The sequence below is a fragment of the Staurois parvus genome, unplaced genomic scaffold (genome assembly GCF_062004578.1).
Source record: "Staurois parvus isolate SC_StPar_1 unplaced genomic scaffold, SC_StPar_1.0 ptg000198l, whole genome shotgun sequence".
NCBI classification, from domain to species: Eukaryota; Metazoa; Chordata; class Amphibia; order Anura; family Ranidae; genus Staurois; species Staurois parvus.
Window position 1 is genome coordinate 14,558,247 of NW_028317994.1, and position 20,247 is coordinate 14,578,493.

Sequence of the window (20,247 nt, forward strand, 5' to 3'; positions counted from 1 at the left end):
AGGATTCAATATTGAGTTGGCCCACCCTTTGCAGCTATAACAGCTTCAACTCTTCTTTTGTCGTACGAGAAGGCCTGGCTCACAGTCTTCGCTTTAATTTATCCCAAAGGTGTTCTATCGAATTGAGGTCAGGACGCTGTGCAGGCCAGTCAAGTTCTTCCACTCCAAACTCGCTCATCAATGTCTTTATGGACCTTGCTTTGTGCGCTGGTGCGCAGTCATGTTGAAACAGGGAGGGGTCACCCCCAAACTGTTCCCACAAAGGTGGGAGCATGAAATTGTCCAAAATGTCTTGATATGCTGACACCTTAAGAGTTCCCCTCACTGGAAGTTAGGGGCCTAGCCCAACCCCTGAAAATCAACCTCACACCATAATCCCCCCTCCACCAAACTTTACATTTGCAGTCAGGCAAGTACAGTTCTCCTGGCAACCAACAAACCCAGACACGTCCATCAGATTGCCCGATACAGAAGCATGATTCATCACTTCAGAGAACATGTCTCCACTGCTCTAGAGTCCAGTGACGGCGTGCTTTATACCGCTGCATCTGACGCTTTGCATTACACTTGGTGATGTAAGGCTTGGATGCAGCGGCTCGGCCATGAAAACCCATTCCATGAAGCTCTCTACGCACTGTTGTGCTAATCTGAAGGCCACATGAAGTTTGGAGGCCTTTAGCTATTGACTCTGCAGACAGTTGCTGACTTCTGCGCACTGTGCGCTGACCCTAAGGACCAAGGCTATAGGTAAATGGATGAATACAAACTGAAAGTCCTTCCACGGTTTGCTGAGGAATATCCTTATCTTTAAATTAATTGCAATTTTTCAGCAGTGTAAATAATCCAGAAAGATGTAAATGTTGCATAACATGCAAAAAAGGATATCATTAAACATCATGGATATGGATGTAATCCTGGAAATCAAATTTGAACACAGATAATTTCTGTGGTCCAGAGAAGCAATGAGTGAAACAATTGGTGAATAGATGACTGAAGATACTTTGTCTTTATCGCCTTGTACCTCCCTCACACAGATATCCAGCACAGACATACTTCAACAGTCTTATTGTATATGAAACAAAGACTGGCGTGTCAAACAAATTGGTTAGCCTTTATATAGTCAAGATGACCACCGATATGTTCACGATGCATGCACAGTGCATGATGATGTCATGATGCATGTGACGCAACGATGCGCGTGATGTCATATGCAATGGCCATCTTAGGATTCTAGACCCATCGATGGATCCACACATGAATATAAATATAGTATAATGAGTCACTCTATAATTCAAGGCATACTTGTAAAAAAATTTTGCAAGTCCAGCAGTCTCCACAAGATACCAACAATACCCTACTGGCCTAAACATATTAGTCAGGACCAAATAGTATATATTTTAATTTCAGGAGAACCAGACACTATGGACGATATAGTCAATGTCTACCACACAATTAAATTAAATTAAACAGTGGAAATCCATCACTAGGGCTATTATACAAATGTGTATAAGAAAAACAATACATATTAAAAACACTCAAGGACATCTGTCACTGGGGACAACATCAATAATTTCTATCCCATATTCCAATACTATATAACCCTTCAAATTCCATCTACCGTATATACTCGAGTATAAGCCGAGTTTTTCAGCACATTTATGTGCTGAAAAACGGCCCCCTCGTCTTATACTCGAGTCAACGTCTGCAGATGTCTAGCAGGGGGCACTGCTTCTAAAGCAGCGGTTCTCAACCTGTGGGTCGCGACCCCTTTGGGGGTCGAACAACACTTTCACAGGGGTCGCCTAAGACCATCGGAAAACACATATTTCCGATTGCCTTAGGAACCGAGACACCGCTCCTCTATCCGTCTCCAGGTGTGGGCGGGATGACATGCCGTCCCTGTCATCTGGACACACCCCCGGGATCAATCCTCGCCGGTGATTGGCCGCCGGAACTGTAGCTCAGGAGAGGAACACAGGCGCCCAATCACCGGCGAGGAGGTGGAGCTTGGAGAGGAGGAGCCGAGCGGCACCGCGAAGATCGAGCGAGTGAAGAGGAGGAGAGCGGCCGGAGAAGGAAGACATCTGACCGGTAAGTGTGTACCATGGGAGAGGGAGGGAGCGAGCGAGCCCAGGCTGGAGCAGGGGTCAGCAAGGTAAGTATCATTGGTGACAGTGGGAGGAATAGTGCCCAATCATTGGTGTCACTAATACCAACGATGGGGCACTATTCCTCCCCCCACTGACACCAACGATGGAGCACTATTCCTCCCCCCACTGACACCAACGATGGGGCACTATTCCTCCCCCCACTGACACCAACGATGGGGCACTATTCCTCCCCCCACTGACACCAACGATGGGGCACTATTCCTCCCCCCACTGACACCAACGATGGGGCACTATTCCTCCCCCCACTGACACCAACGATGGGGCACTATTCCTCCCCCCACTGACACCAACGATGGGGCACTATTCCTCCCCCCACTGACACCAACGATGGGGCACTATTCCTCCCACTGACACCAACGATGGGGCATTATTCCCCCCACTGACACTAACGATGGGGCACTATTCCTCCCACTGACACCAACGATAGGGCACTATTCCTCCCCCCACTGACACCAACGATGGGGCACTATTCCTCCCCCAAATGACACCATTGGTCTCTATCTTTATTTTTTACATTGACTAGTAGGTGCCTCATTTCCCACCCTCGGCTTATACTCGAGTCAATAGTTTTTCCCAGTTTTTTGTGGTAAAATTAGGTACCTCGGCTTATATTCGGGTCGGCTTATACTCGAGTATATACGGTAATCTATCATTATTATAATATAGGCAGATTAGAATAACCAGTGAACGGCATGCAAAAAAGGTGACTTATCTAGACCTGTCTATTGAGAGTATGATCAAAAACAACACTTTTTAGGAAGGCGACTGCCATCAACAATTTGTTACATGCCAAAAGTTTCCACCCACAAACATTAATTTAGGGCATTCCAGTCAGGCAATATCTTAGAGCCCAGAGAAACTGTACTGATGAAAAGAACTTTGAGAAAGAGGCACGAAAAGCAGATTTCGTAAAAGAAGCTATAAGAATAAATGGCTAAATACAGCCTAAAGACGTGCTAAAAATAATGACTGTGAGACTTTGTTGTTTAACCAAAGGGAGATCTATCCTGTCTAAAATGTTGGGCAGTTGAGGTGGTACCCCGGAACTCCTGGGGAGGCAATTTTGATCAGGTCCTTTTACAACATGAGGCCAGGTAGATTTGGGAGCTTAAGGAGACCAAACCACCTGGCCTCAATGACAGTTTGAGCTTTGCCCCATTTTTACATACATAGGAATTATGCATCCCCTGGAGGCTGCTCTCCTCCTTTGTGCTTTAGCTATTTTTAGGGGGAAGTTGCTGTAATATGCGGTTACACAATATGAAGCCTAGATTAGAAAAATTATAGATTAGACGGAATTGAGGGGTGATATAGTATTGGAATACTGGATAGAAATGATTGATGTTGTCCCTAGTGACAGATGTCCTTGAGTGTTGTTTAATAACTTAAGGACTGCCCTATAGCACATTTACTGATACAGGGCAGCCCTCCTGTGCAAAATCACGTATATATGTACTTTTTCATTTCCACCACAGGGGGCGCATGCGCTGCCAGTGGCTCGCTTCTGCTGTGAACACTCACAGCAAAAGCCGATCTGCATGTCCTGGCAAATGGGATGGCACCCACTGATCGTTGGGCAGGAGAAAGAACAGAGCTCTGCCTATGTAAACATGGCAGAGCTCTGTTCTGACAGGTGGTGAACTGAAGGATCATATGTCTCTGGAAAGCTGGGAACATGATCCTTCAGTTCCTGTAACAGCGCCACCTAGTGTGCACCAAGCACATAGCTAGGCACACATTTAACCCTTTGATTGTCCTAGATGTTAACTAGTGTCAATAGTACAGTGATCAGTGCATATATTTAGCACTGATCACAGTATTAGTGTCGTTGGTTCCCACAAAGTGTCAGTTAGTGTAAAAACGTCCGTTGTAATATTGCAGTCCTGCTATAAGTTGCTGATTGCTACCATTACTAGTAAAATAAATAAATAAAAATTCCAGTATATGTCCCATAGTTTGTAGATGGTATAGCTTTTGTGCAAACTAATCAATATACACTTATCAGGATTTTTTTTACCAAAAATATATGGAATATATTTTGGCCTAAATTTATGAAGAAATTTGATTTCTAAAATGTTTTATTGGCTATGTTTTATAGTTGAAAATTAAAAATACTGCGTTTATTTTTTTTTTGTTTATGACACAGAAAGTAAAAGGTGATCAAATACCACCAATAGAAAAGTCTATTTGTGGGGAAAAAGGGACATAAATTTCATTTATGTACAGTGTTGCATGACTACGCAATTGTCAGTTAAAGTAATGCAGCGCCATATCGCAAAAAATAGCCTGGTCAAGAAGGGGGGTATATCTTGCCCGGAGGACAAGTGGTTAATATGCATTGTTCTTTTACCACTGGAGACCACTGGACTTGCACCATTTTTATATAAGTATGCCTTGAGTTATAGAGTGATTCTTTATACTTTATTTATGTGTGGATCCACTATATTTATGTGTGGAGGCCAATCTAAGATAGCCTCTGCGTATGACATCATGAACGTCGTTATGTAATGTGCATCATCACGCTCCCCGAATGCGCGGGGAACATATTGGCAACCATCATGACTATATAAAGGCTGACCAATTTGATATGTGCTTGCCTCTGATGCAGCCGGTTGGAGCCGGGGAAATTGGTTAGGCTTTCTTCTACACCCACCATGGATCCCCTAATATGAGAGACTGAGTTTGGGACTTTTATAACTACTACAAATATGGCTTTACTCGCTTTACCTGTTTCACAAACTTCATGGGCGCTAGTGCAATGGATGAGGTTATCTACACATGATGGATGTCTGTGTGAGGGAGGCATGAAGTAACCACATAACATATGAAAGATACATCCTTTTCCCTATCAGCGCACCATTTCCTCCTCTGGACCACAGTGAACATTTCTGCTCATAATAGAGGTCTAAAATCACTCCAGTCTTTGTTTCATATACAATCAATAAGACTCTTGAAAGTTATGACAACCACATTTAGCTGTGTATTGTGGTGAAGACACAAGAAATGGAAAACGTGAAATAGCCTAAAAGTCTAATCCAGACCGCCATCAACTTTTAATTCAGTATATACCTTAAAAGAAAAGGTGTGAGGTAATCATTTTTCAAGAAGCAAACATGATATGATGATGAAAACTCATATTTTCCTGCCACTATGCACATTCCCTGAATATACTGGAGTCATGATATAATGAAACATTTTCCACAGTGAAGCACATTAATTTAGTAATTTTCCCTAAATAATTACAGTGTTTCAGTGTAAATTATTATATGTAAAAAGAGCCAAATCATTAATGTAATGTTTGCTATTGTTAATGTAACTTATTTGAAGCTGCAGCTTGTTTATTTTCTGGTCTCTTAGTAGGGTGATTGCATAGTAATCTCCTCTGGCAATGTCAAAGATAGTAATTCTTGGGTCTGCACTATTATATATTTATAGGATATTGAATTTGTGTTTCTGGTTTGCCTATCCCAGAACTCCAGCTGAGCAGTGAAATGCACAGCTGAAATACATTTAGGTCCTGTGTCAACAGGCTTTGGGCATGTATTGATGGACAGCTTGTGTTTGAGATCAGTTTGATGTGCTTCTGAAATCATTCACAGTTGGAAGCAAAAAGATATTTGCTACCTCAGAGGTGCCAGCCACATCCCCGTTTCACCAAAGTCACCTGTGGATCCAAGACCTTGCCTGGTCTATTAAAATGCAAAAATCAGCCTCAAGCTCCTCACTGTTTGGCCTAAGGTTTATTGTACAAACAGATGCACAAAGTAAACAGATATCAAGATGAAAAGCACTCACACAAAGGTTTTGTATTTAAAATGCGTCAAGGATTTAGACCTTCAGATGTGTTTGCACTGTGCATCAGTGCAATAAACCTTCAGTTAAGCAGTGAGCAGCTTAGACCTGGTTTTTGGATCATTCACAGTTCATTGACAAAAGTATTGACTTGCAGCTGACCTCCTTCTAGGCTGAATCAATCTGCTTCAATCTTACTTTTGTATTACAATTGTATGGGGAGAAAAGGAGTTCCGACACAAACAAGAGCCTGTGATCATATTTGTATCTACCAAAAATTTGTGTAATTTTGATCAGCCAGTAAACCCTGGCTCACTGCATATCTACGTTGATGATACTGCTTTTCTTTTCTACAGCTTCTAATGACACCTGCCTTCTCAACGAATTTTAAAAGAGCAGCGTCACACAGCTGCACTATCAAAATATATCATCATCAGTTATGAACCAAAATGTTGTATACTTAGCTCATTTATCTGCAAGGAAGGTGGTTAGTAACTGCCTCATTACGACACTAAAGGGGAGCAGCTATTAGTGCACATTTCAATAACCACTTAACAACCGCCCTATGGCAGTTTTACTGCTACAGGGCGGCATTCCTGTGCACGATTACATATACATAAAAAAAAAAAATCTATATATATATATATGTGTGTGTGTGATTTTGCAACTCCGCCACTCCGCTAGAGGATCGCTTCTGCTGTACAAGTCTCAGTGAGCAGTTTCTCACAGACACCTGCAGATCTTCGGTCAGGGAGGGTGAACAGAGCTGTATCTATGTTTAGATAGCTACAGTTCTGCTGTGACAGCGGGGGGGAGTCATAAAGTTATAGCTAGGCACACACTTAACCCATTGATCACCCTAGATGTTAACCCCTTCCTAACCAGTGCAATTAGTACATTGATTAGTGTATATTTTTAGTAATTTTCACTGTATTAGTGTCAATGGTTCCCACAAAATGTCAGTTAGTTTACAAATGTCCACCACAATATCGCAGTCCTGCTATAAGTTGCTGAAAGCCTCCATTACTAGTATAAAAATAAATAAAAATTCCAGTATATGTACCATAGTTTGTAGACACTATAACTTTTGTGCAAAGTAATCAATATACAATTATTGGGATTTTTTTTAACCAAAACTCTGCAGTAGTAATGCATGTAAGTAGTAATACATTTTGGCCTAAATTTGTAAAGAAATTAGATTTTTACATTTATTTTTATTGGATATGTTTTAGAGCAGAAAATAAAAAAAATTAAATTTTAAAATTGTTAGTCTTTTTTTGTTTATAGCGCAAAAAATAAAAACCACAGAGGTGATCAAATACCACCAAAAGAAAGCTCAATTTGTGGGGAACAAAAAGCATAAATTTAATTTGGGTACAGAGTTGCATGACCGTGCAATTGTCAGTTAAAGTAATGCAGCGCCGTATCACATAAAAATGGCCTGGACGGGAAGGAGGGTAAATCTTCTGGAGGGCAAGTGGTTAACGCTCATGGGAAAGCATGCAATGTCCCATTATAAGGTTGCAGACATCCTACCTCTGTTTATGAAGAGGCAAAAATGGTTCAAAGAATTTCTGATTGTGACACTAACCACCAAAAGGGCTTTCCTCTGATCCTTTTCCTAAAAGGCGCTGTGGCACATAGTGGTATGCTGTCAATAGCCCAGTGAGTACAACACTCAACCAACAGAAGTATTATGAGGCAGTCTTATGCTTTTATCAGCACACCACAGAATTCTAAAAACATTTTCCAAACCTGGATAATGATATATAAGGTTCCTAGCATTTGAGCAGCAACCAAGTTTTCTTTGAACTTGTGTGAGTGTTGTTTTGCTTCAAACAGGAAAAAGTGAATACAGATATTCTCCTTCAGTGCACATAAAATTGGTTAGAAATGAACTGCAAAGAAACCAGATCAAAACCAATGAACATGCACTCCAACCAGTAAACTACAAATTGTTTGTTATTTCTAACTATGACACCATCTACTAATGTTCTAATTACTATAACTATGTTAAAATGTTTCTAGCTATTGTTGGAAAGATCAAACCAAATTTTAGGATTGTAACATTCAAAAACAAACATCTGTCCTAAATATTGCCTTGCGATTTTTTTTCCACCCTGATTTCTCTCAATTCTGATTGTCATAAGCAATTAAGTAACAATTAAAGCACCCCACCATCTGTGCAGCAAATGTGTTGAAAACTCACTAAGCTTAAAATTGAGTTTCATGTTATTTTACACACCAATTATTCACCTGCTCCTAATTAGAGCAAATGAAAATGCATTAAAAATGCATTCAAGGTTAAACTTCTCAAAATAAAAATTCAGAAGGGCTGCTTTTTGTAAACATATGCAATGCACATAATGTAATACCAGCTAATGACTGCAAGCTGTTTTACGCAAAAAGCGTGTATTTTAATGGTACATATGAGCTGTATTCAATGGCTTAATGTTGAACTTTTTTTTTTTGCAATGCTATCTATGACCATGGCACACAGACCTTCCCCTGCCCTGAAACAGTGGACATTTAGGTGTGGACAAGTACTCTTAACTAGTTTATACTCCACTGCAGTACCATATTTTGTATACCTGTATACTGTAAACTGGCAGTGTGTTTAGGCAAAACAAAGCCAGCTTGTGCTATGTCCTGATACTACTTGGCAAGAGATGCTGAGCTGAAGCTGTTCACAGGCACAGGTTTCAAGTATTGTGCCTGCTTTGGTATATACAGTCTACATGTTCAGTGTTTTGTTTGTTTTTTTTAACAAGAGAATGTAAGCAGATAGGGGCACAAGTACAATAGATACGCAATCCAAGAGTAAATGTCCCACCTTTCGCTGTGCCCCCATGAAATCTACAAGCTGTAACAACCAAACATGAATGTTGTTTGGAAACTCAGCACAAATTAATTACTGAAGTCAAGAAGACACATAAAAGACCAGAAGAGTGAACAAGCAAGTAATTAAAATAAATAACTGCTACTTCTTTATTTACATATACATACATCAGTCAAAATGTGTTGATGCACAACAATATTCTTTTAAAATTTGAACTTTAGCAGCTGTGACACAGCCATTCTTACAACTTTTCCTTTTATGTATGCCATCTTTCCCCAAGATGATGTCTGCATCTACCACATACACATGTTGGAAAAAGATCCATTTTGTGCATAAAAAATTGCCACTCACAGCTAAGTGCCAAATATATAATAAAGTATATTAAATATTAAAAGAGGTTTCAAGAGCCTAAAGACGACAGACATCTTTTTTGAACACACAATGTAACTTAGTACAAACTGTGTGGAGTGACACTCTTTTTAAAGGTCCAATGATGCTCATTTTAAGGTAGAGAGATTATTTGCCAGCTAATCTCAAGGAAAACGGTATCCAAAGTTATTAAATATGACCAAGATCAGTTACTTGGAGAGGTGTGGTAGCGTCTACGCATATCAGTAACCAAACTCGTCTGGCAAACATCACTTGTCTTTTGGCCATCTTTACGCAGCTCTTCTCAGCTGCTAGGCATTGGGTTTACATACAGCTATCCTTGCAAGAGGCAATGTTGAATTGGAACGCAATCAAATGGGAGTCTGCTGACAGTGCACTTCATAAAGATTTGTGATTTAGAAAAGCACAACACTGACTGGTCTAAGATAAATTTACAAATGTTCAAATGTGAGTTTAGCCTTCTTTCTATTCACTTCAGGAATATGCAGTTTTGCCATTTGCTAAAAATTTTGAAAAAATACGAAATGTTCTCCAGAGGGGGCCAAGACACATTATGGCTAACTGCAGGAACCAGTGCATTTTAAAAATGTATTTTTCAAAAATTAGAAAGGTTATATTATTGATTTTACATACTTATTCATAGATATGCAGTGTTTTAATGCAGATATTGTATCTTTTAAAATAAATGAATCTAAATCTCCCAACAATACATACCTAAGATATTATTATATTCTACATTTTTGTACAACACTTTAATATCATGTTTTTGTCATCCGAGTTAAAGATGAAAGGTCCATTGGGTAGTTAAAATTTTTTTCATCCTTCATTAAAAAGAACATTGTCATATTTCTAGACATTGTTTCAATCCTAATAAGCTCCAAAGACAATGTTCCACATACACTTGAAGATGGAAAAACTCACTTTACCTGGAGGTTGGCAATTGTTGGATCCAGAAACTTACAGCTGTAAACCTCAGGGAATACCATATTTTAGTTGAAGTTTATGCAATCTATTCATCTCAGTCAATGATGCAGACACTCATATTATTGTGGTTTCAAACTGGATAATGATGTAAATGCCTGTCAGTCATATGTTGGAAGATTCTTAACTTACATCTCCTATTGCCTGCATCTTTTTTTAATTCAGCATTAGACATTATATTTATGATGTGTAACACATTCCCTTGAGCTTAGAAAAGAATGTAGTCTTAGGTTTTTATATTCTGTATAACAACTGCATTAAAACCTCTCAAAATGTTTTCCAAGTGATTACATGGCTTGATTAAAGGAATCTTTCGTTACAAAAAAATGCAGTATTTGCATACATCCAGGAAAGACCTGTACATAGATTTTATTTTGTTTGAAATTTAAATTAAACTGTGCACTGTTTGTTTTTATTATTAAGTTCAATAACCTGTGCAGAGGTTAGGGTAAAAAAAAAATTTTTTTTTTGTTTTAATATTTTATTAGATTTTAGATTTCATATATTCCATCAATAAAAATCAAAGTCTCTTATTAATCTATTATCACAAATACAAAACTTCCCCTTCCCCCCACCCTAACCTGATCACCACCCCCCCTTCCCTCCCCTTTCACACCCACCCTCCACTCAGCATCCTTCCCCTATCTTTGGGGGTCCCAGGGTTTTCTCCTATTTCTAAATACTTTCAATTAGCTTAACCTTCTTGAACTCTTCCCATTTTTCCATTTCTCGCAGAAACACTCTATTTTATCCTCATCTATATGGTATGGTTCCTCCATTTTATATATCTGATCTACTTTTCTTATCCAATCCGTTGTCTTTGGTGTTTCTTGTTCCCTCCAGAATTTAGGAATCAAACTCTTTGCTGCGTTAATATAATGCAATAAGCTAGAATTTTTATATGTTTCAACTGTTAATTCTGTTCCATGTAAAAGGCATATCCTTCGGTCCTTTGGTATTTTTATTCTAGTTATTTCCTGTATCTGATGGATTATTTGCTCCCAATATTCCTGAATTTTATAACACTCCCACCAAATATGAACCACCACATCACTGCCAACACAAAGGTGAATTATCCCTGTTTTGTTTGTGTACTATATTTGGTGTCATGTACCACCTTGCTAAACACTTATAATTCATCTCTACATCTTTCATATTTACATTACCATGTGTTTACTTATAAATCTTTGTTTATCCTCCTCTATCTTTAACCACTTGCCGACCAGCCACTGTAGAAATACGGTGGCAGGTTGGCACGGCTGCACAAAACCACGTTTTAAAATGTGATTTTGCAAAACAGGTAGGGGGTGCGCGTGAGGCGCGCCTCCGCCCTACCTGCGCCACCGATCGCCGCCACGGGTGTCAGTCGCCAGACATTCTGACACGGGGGGGGGGGAACTGACTTGGGGTCACTTACATCCCCAGTGACACCAATACAGTGATCAGTGCAAAAAAACAAAACACTGACACTGTACTAATGGCACTGGGGATGTAAGTGTCAGAATGTCTGCCGCAGTCCTGCCATAAGTCGCAGATAGCCGCCATAAGTCACTGATTGCCGCCATTGTAAGTATAAAAAAAAATTAAAAATCCCAGTATATTTTGCGCCATTTGTAAATGCTATAACTTTCACGTAAACCAATTAATTTACACGTATTGGGTTTTTTTTTTTTTTTAGCAAAGACGTCGCAGAATGCATTTTGGCCAAAATTTATGACGAAATTTGATTTTTAAATTTTTTTACTGGACATGTTTTATAGCAAAAAGTCCAAAATATTGTTTTTTTTCCTCAAAATTGTCAGCCTTTTTTTTATAGCGCAAAAAAATAAGAAGCGCACAGGAGATCAAATACCACCGAAAGCAAGCTTAATTTGTGGGAAAAAAAGAACGTAAATTTAATTTGGGTGCAGTGTTGCATGACCGCGCAATAGTCAGTTAAAGTAACGCAGCGACGTAACACAAACTGCTTCTGTAACCGCTTCCTGACCACCCTATAGCAGAAATACTGCTACAGGGTGGCATGGGTGCACAAAATCATATATATATATATATATATATATATATACATATATACAGTGGGGATCGAAAGTTTGGGCACCCCAGCTAAAAAGTTGTATTAATGTGCATAAAGAAGCCAAGGAAAGATGGCAAAATCTCCAAAAGGCATCAAATTATAGATCAGACATTCTTATAATATGTCAACAAAAGTTAGATTTTATTTCCATCATTTACACTTTCAAAATAACAGAAAACAAAAAAATGGCGTCTGCAAAAGTTTGGGCACCCTGCAGAGTTAATATCTTGTACTGCCCCCTTTGGCAAGTATCACAGCTTGTAAACGCTTTTTGTAGCCAGCCAAGAGTCTTTCAATTCTTGTTTGAGGTATCTTTGCCCATTCTTCCTTACAAAAGTCTTCCAGTTCTTTGAGATTTCTGGGCTGTCTGTCACGCACTGCTCTTTTAAGGTCTATCCATAGATTTTCAATTATGTTGAGGTCAGGAGATTGTGAAGGCCATGGCACAACCTTCAGTTTACGCCTCTTGATGTAATCCCCCATGGATTTTGAGGTGTGTTTAGGATCATTATCCATTTGTAGAAGCCATCCTCTCTTTAACTTCAGCTTTTTCACAGATGGCATCAAGTTACCATCCAAAATTTGCTGACATTTTATTGAATCCATTTTTCCTTCTACTCGTGAGATGTTCCCTGTGCCACTGACTGCAACACAACCCCAAAGCATGATTGATCCAACCCCATGCTTAAAAGTTGGACAGAGGTACTTTTCATTAAATTCTGTGCCCCTTCTTCTCCAAACGTACCTTTGCTCATTCCGGCCAAAAAGTTCAATTTTAACCTCATCGGTCCACAGAACTTGTTTCCAAAATGCATCAGGCTTGTCTATATGTTCATTTGCAAAGTTCAAACGATGATTTTTGTGGTGAGGACATAGAAGAGGTTTTCTTCTGATGACTCTTCCATGAAGACCATATTTGTACAAGTATCTCTTTATAGTGGAATAGTGTACCACAACTCCAGTGTCTGCCAGATCTTTCTGGAGGGATCGTGCAGTCAAACGTGGGTTTTGAATTGTTTTTCTCACAATCCTGCCAGCTGTTCTGTCTGATATTTTTCTTGGTCTTCCAGATCTTGCTTTAACTTCCACTGTTCCTGATGACTGCCATTTCTTAATTACATTCCGAACAGAGGATATTGACATCTGAAAACGCTTTGCTATCATCTTATAGCCTTTTCCAGCTTTGTGAGCGTCAACTATTTTCAGTTTCAGTTTTCTAGACAACTGCTTAGAAGAACCCATGGTGCTGATTGTTGGGGCAAGGTCAGATGAGTCTGGGCATTTAAAACCTTTGAGATTGACATCACCTGGTCTTCCCAGACGATGATTGAGAACAATCCATGACACTGGCAGGTCTCAGCTTGGCAAAGGGGGCAGTGCATGCTATAAATTCTGCAGGGTGCCCAAACTTTTGCAGACGCCATTTTTTTGTTTTCTGTTATTTTGAAAGTGTAAATGATGGAAATAAAATCTAACTTTTGTTGACATATTATAAGAATGTCTAATCTGTAATTTGATGCCTTTTCCATCTTTCCTTGGCTTCTTTATGCACATTAATACAAATTTTTAGCTGGGGTGCCCAAACTTTCGATCCCCACTGCATATATATATATATATATATATATATATATATATATATATATATATACATACACACACACACATGATTTGCGCTCCCATGGCTTTCACACCCCTCCCAGATAGCGTCAGATTGCCCGTCAGTACACCAGTCAACACATTTAACCCCTTGATTGCCAGGAACACGATCATGCACAATAATCCTCCATTGCTAGTATAGCGTCTGAACGGATCAATATCTTTGATCAGGTCAGCACTATACCAGCGTTCACATTAATACAGCGTCCCCAAAAACGCAGCATTAGCAGGATCAGCCGGCACCTGCGTTTAGCCCCTACGCTTACCCCCCCCTTCTCCCCAGCAAGTGCAGTGTCAGTAGATCCCTGTCACTTGATACATTGCACACAAAACCACACTGTTCGCAGAATCAGGCCTGATCTCTGTTAGCACTTGTCAGTAAATTTTGATGACTCTCATATGCAGCAGAATGCCAGTACTAGTGCCGTGCTACCTCTTGGTGAACTGGCAAGCACCAGCGGTCTAGTACATCTTGGTCTTTCATATATCACTTAGATTGTAAGCTTCCAGGATCAGGCCCTCCTAACCCTCTTGTATTGAACTGTATTGTTCTGTATTGTCTCCCGTTATATTGTAAAGCGCTGAGCAAACTGTTGGCGCTATATAAATCCTGTATAATAATAATAATACCAGCACTGCAGTATGATTTGGTGACGTGGCGAGTCCCATAAGTTCAGTACAAGCCGGTGTGGTGGCGAGCACAAGTATTATCCTGCAGCCACCAAGAATTCGTACACAGGGCCATAGAGCTCCTAGTATCCTTACGGATGTGCTTGCAAATCCCGATTGGCAGCCCACAAATTCTGCAGCACCCGTACTTCCCCCATTCACTGCCCAACCTGGAATTCAGGTGGAAATAGCAAATTTAACTACTCCCCTTGATTTTTGGAGCTGTTTTTCACAGAATATCTGTATGCATTGATTGTGGATCAAAAAAATGTATATGCACAACATTTTATCACCGCCAACCAAAATTCAAACCTTGCCAGACCAGTCGCATGGAAACTACGGTTTTCTAATTTACATTTTTTGGGGGCCTAACCATCAACATGGGCATTACTAAAAGAAATGAATTCCAGTTGCATTGGTCCGCAGACCCAATTCATCAAATGCCGTGTTCTCTGCTGCCATGGCCAGGCATAGATATGAGAATATAATGTGTTTTATGCATTTCAACAACACACTCTGTCATCCTCGGGGTAACCCTGAATTTGACTGGCTCCACAAAATTCAGCCCCTCGCAAATCACCTTAGCCAAAAATTTGCAGATGTCTATACTCCCCAGCAAAACATCTGCACTGATGAGTCCCTCATTAATTTTTCTGGCCGCCTTGCATTCAAACAATTTCTCCCCAGCAAACGTGACAGATATGGGGTCAAGATGTAGAAGACCTGTGAGAGGGCAACAGGCTATACTTATAAGTTTCGGATTTACGAGGGAAAAGATAGTCACGTGGAGCCCCCCGGATGCCCAGACTACATGGGGAGCAGTGGCAAGATAGTTTGGGACTTGGTGTCATCCTTTTTCCATATGGGGTACCACTTATACGTGGACAATTTTTATTCAAGCGTGCCACTATTTAGACATTTGTTCAATCTGGCAAAGTGTGACCTAATGTGTGCCCACCATTAGAAGTGGGTGGATGCAGGGCAGTATATTCTAATGGTGGGCATACTACACACTTTTTCTGGCAGAAATTTCTTCTCTTTTTTTCATTCAACCCACATGCTGAAAAGTTAGAAAAAATACCAGCCTGGTGCTATCTGCAACAGGGAGAATCATAGCCACCATTTCTGGTTGGACCTAACCAGCAGACTGGGCACTATTGATTTAAGGGCTAAAGCCATAAATTTACAACAACCTCGTGGTCCTCTCAGCTGGGTAGATAGTGGATGCCAGGGGCAAGGCCAATTCAGATTGTGGCCCTCCTCGTGGGCATACCTCTAAAGGGTCTTCATGGTCAAAGTTCAACCGGCAGATAGACCATGGCCCTGGACCTGTATAGCAACCAGCAGCTATATCCTTACTTTGCACTATGTACCTAGGTGAGTGCCAAACATACAGGTGTTCTCAAAGTTTGCATACCCTGGCAGAAATCGTAAACTTTTGGCATTGATATTGAAAATATGACTGATCATGCAAAAAAAAAGAAAAAAGTATTTTATTTAAGGATAGTGATCATATGAAGCTATTTATTCTCACATAGTTGTTTGATTCCTTTTTAAATCATAATAACAGAAATCACCCAAGTGGCCCTGATCAAAGGTTTACATATCCTGGAATATTTGGTCTTGGTACAGACACACGGTGGCATATGTGACTAATACGGTGCCCAACTCCTGCCCTTCTCACCAACTCGTGACAAAAGAACAGCCAATCTCACACCACGCTATCACTTGCATAATAATTCCACCTTCGGCTGCACCCTGCACAAAGATTTTCCAGCTCGTGGGGCCACAATCTAGGTGCCAGCAGCCTGAGAGCAATTGTCACTGGGTTAGGTTAATTACACAACTAACCCTTCAAACTCCAAACTGCCACCAGATAGCTTTGGGGACTATCAACCCTTCACAATGTTAGCAAGAACAATGTGAATAATAAACTTCTGTAACACACACTGTCACCACAGACAGGTATATTCATAGGATTATTATTATATAGCACTCTTCAAGAGACAGGGATTCTCTAGTTTGCAATAAAAGCTTTAAAGATAATTTTAACACTTTTCAAAATAGGGTTTATTAATGAAAAGGTCAAATGGTGCAATTAAAATATTACAGAAAGGGATGTTACAAATAAAAAGAATAAAGCAACAAAGAAATAAAAGAAAGGAGTTAAGAAGGAAGAATACTTGTAAGGTTCTTGATTTTATCAGAGTCCAATTGTACAAGCAAAAATGTTGTCGTGGTGCTCTTGGGTGTTCCTTGGCTGATGGTAAAATGAGAGCTTTTTTTACTAGATCCTGCCAGTTCCTTTTCTGTGATATCAAGGGGGTGTGGACAGAGACCAACTGACCAATAATCCGGTTTAAGGGATGGGTGCTGGAAGGCCAACATGTTTACGACCTATTCCCAAATACAGTTTTACACTAATATTAATAACTTCCTATATGTGCAGGTGGTATTCTAGAAAATGGCAGAATATTATTCAGAATCATATTTTGTATCCAGGGATACCAAAACACAGCGTACCTTTGGCATGCAGGAGGGAGGCGATTGCTTTCTCTCCTTTCATATGTGCTAGGGGAGTCATGTATGACCTTCATTTATTCGGTATGATATTCCCCATTCAAAAATATATCTAATATTAATGTGCCCTGTTCCTGTTGAATTATATGAATTGTATGTGGAATTGTTAGGTTGTGGAATAGACGTTTTATGGCACCCTCTGCATTCCTAGAGCTTAAATGGCCTTACATGTCGTGTGTGGTGGCTTGGCTGGGTTATTATTGCTTTTTGATAGAGCAGAGGAAAGAGTTTTCCATGGTTCATGGAAACACACATCCTGCCAAAACTAATCAGCCGTTTACAACTCTGACCATGTCTGGACGCTGCATCTATTGTGTTTTGGTTAAGATAAGAGGCTCTTTTGAAGTTCGTTAAAACTTACAGCTACAAATTCCACAGTTTTCAGGAGGAGGGAGGGGAGGAAGATCATTGCTCATGAAAAACAAAATGGCTAAGACCTTAACAAGATGGTTGTCTCCTACAGTTTTCATGTCCCTATTGCGCACAATCGTTACAGCACACACAGGTTAAAATGGCAATTAAAGGTTAATTTCCCACATCTGTGGCTTTGTAATTTGCAATTAGTGTGTGTATAAATAGTAATATTTTTGTTAGCTCTCACATGAATTCACTGAGCAGGCTAGATTCTGAGCCATAGAGAGCAGAAAAGAACTGTCCAAAGACCTGTGTAACCAGGTAATGGAACTTTATAAAAATGGAAAAGGATATAAAAATATATCCAAAGCCTTGAATATGCCAGTCAGTACTATTCACTTTTTAAGAAGAGGAAAATTCGGGATAGCTTGATACCAAACTAAGGTCAGGAAGACCAAGCAAGTCTGCAGAAACAACTGTCGGAATAATTGTTGGAAATACAAAGAAAAGCCCACAGGTAACCTCAGGAGAAATACAGGCTGCTCTGGAAAAGGACAGTGTATTTGTTTCAAGGAGCACAATACGACAATAATGAAATATGAGCTCCATGGTGGAGTTGCAAGAAAGAAGCCTTTACTGTACCAATGCCACAAAAAAGGCTGGTTACAATAAGCCTGACAACACCCTGACATGCCTCACAAAGTCTGACACACTGTAATCTGGAGTGACAAGACCAAAATAGAGCTTTATAGTCACAACTATAAGCGCTATGTTTGGAGAGAAGTCAACAAAGTCTATAGCATCAAAAATACCAACCCCACTGTGAAGCATGGTGGTGGCTCACTGATGTTTTGGGGGGGTGTGAACTCTAAAGGCATGGAGAATCTTGTGAAAATTGATGGCAAGATGAATGCAGCATGTTATCAGAAAATACTGGCAGACAATTTGCATTCTGCTGCACAAAAGCTGTGCATGGGATGCACTTGAATTTTCCAGCACAACAATGACCCTAAGCACTAAGATTTGTGACTCAAAAACTGTTGTGCTAATATTGTGTGACATAAAAAATTGGAACTGCCACTATTTTATTCTCTAGAGCAGGGGTGTCCAAACTTTTGACTTTCCTGGGCCACACTGGAAGAAGTGGAATAGTATTGGACCACACAGAAAATACACTAATCAGGATAGCTGATGAGCAGAAAAAGTCGGGCAGACCACAAATTAACAATCACGGATATAGATAATGCACATATCTGAGTAATAAAACTTATTTTTTTTGTAATATTATTATAAAAGTATAGGAGGACAACTTAAAACTAGTGTGATATTTGACACTGTTTTTGATCAACTAAAGCATCAATATCTGGTTTGATGGCTGTAGTAGCAATTCTTAATGAATTCTCAAGGTGCTCATCAGATATTTTGGATCTACTTTTGCCCTTCATGTGCTTCATCCTTAAAATAGTTGCAGACAAATACAAGTGCTGCTGAAAACTGATTATGTGAATAAGGAGGATGTACAGTTGCAAGAAAAAGTACGTGAACCCCTTGGGATTACGTGGAGTTTTGCATGAATTGGGCATAAAATGTGCTCTGAACGTCATCTAAGTCACAACAATAGAAGAACACAGTCTGCTGAACATAATACTACACAAACATTAGATGTTGCCATGGTTTAATTGCACACAACATGTAAACATTCACAGTGCAGGGAGGAAAAAGTATGTGAGGCCCTAGCTTAATGACTTCTCCCAGAGCTAATTGGAGCCAGGAGTGAGCCAACCTTGACTCCAATCAGTGTGATGATATTAGATGTGTTGCTGACAGCTGTCTTGCCCTTAAACACACACCTGTTTTGGGTTTACTGGTTTCAAGAAGCACTGTCTGATGTGAACCATGCCTCACAGAAAAGAGCTCTCAGAAGACCTACGATCAATTGTTGACTTGCATGAAGCTGGAAAGGGTTACAAAAGTATCTCCAAAAGCCTTGATGTTCATGTGTCCACGGTAAGACAGACGGTCTACAAATGGAGAAAGTTTTGCACTGTTGCTACTCTCCCTAGGCGTGGTCGTCCTGTAAAAATGACTGCAAGAGCACAGCGCAGAATGCTGCATGAGGTAAAGAAGAAACCCAGAGTGTCAGCTAAAGACCTACAGAAATCTCTGGCACATGCTAACATTTTTGTTGACACATCTACAATAAGGAAACCATTAAACAAGAATGGAGTACATGGGAGGACACCACGGAGGAAGCCATTGCTGTCCAAAAAGAATATTGCAGCACGTTTGAAGTTTGCAAAAGAGCACCTGGATGTTCCACAGCACTACTGGCAAAATATACTGTGGACAGATGAAACCAAGATTGAGTTGTTTGGGAAGAACACACAACACTATGTGTGGAGAAAAAAAAGGCACAGCACACCAACATCAAAACCTCATCCCCACTGTAAAACATGGCGGAGGGAGCATCATGGTTTGGGGCTGCTTTGCTGCCTCAGGGCCTGGATGGATTGTTGTCATTGATGGGAAAATGAATTTCAGAGTTTATCAAGACATTTTGCAGGAAAACGTACGACCATCTGTCCGCCAACTGAAGCTCCGCAGAGGATGGGTGATGCAACAGGACAATGACCCAAAGCATACAAGTCATTCAACAAAACAATGGCTGCAACAGCACAGAATACGCCTTCTGGAGTGACCCAGTCAGAGTCCTGACCTCAACCTGATTGAAATGCTGTGGC

The 20,247-nt window shown here is 40.1% G+C and overlaps 1 protein-coding gene across 1 annotated transcript in view; it reads right to left on the bottom strand.

Annotated features, from left to right (window-relative positions):
• KDM4C (lysine demethylase 4C) overlaps positions 1-20,247 on the bottom strand; it is a 543,890-nt gene that overhangs the window by 39,233 nt on the left and 484,410 nt on the right. The gene's annotated exons all lie outside the window — the stretch shown is intronic.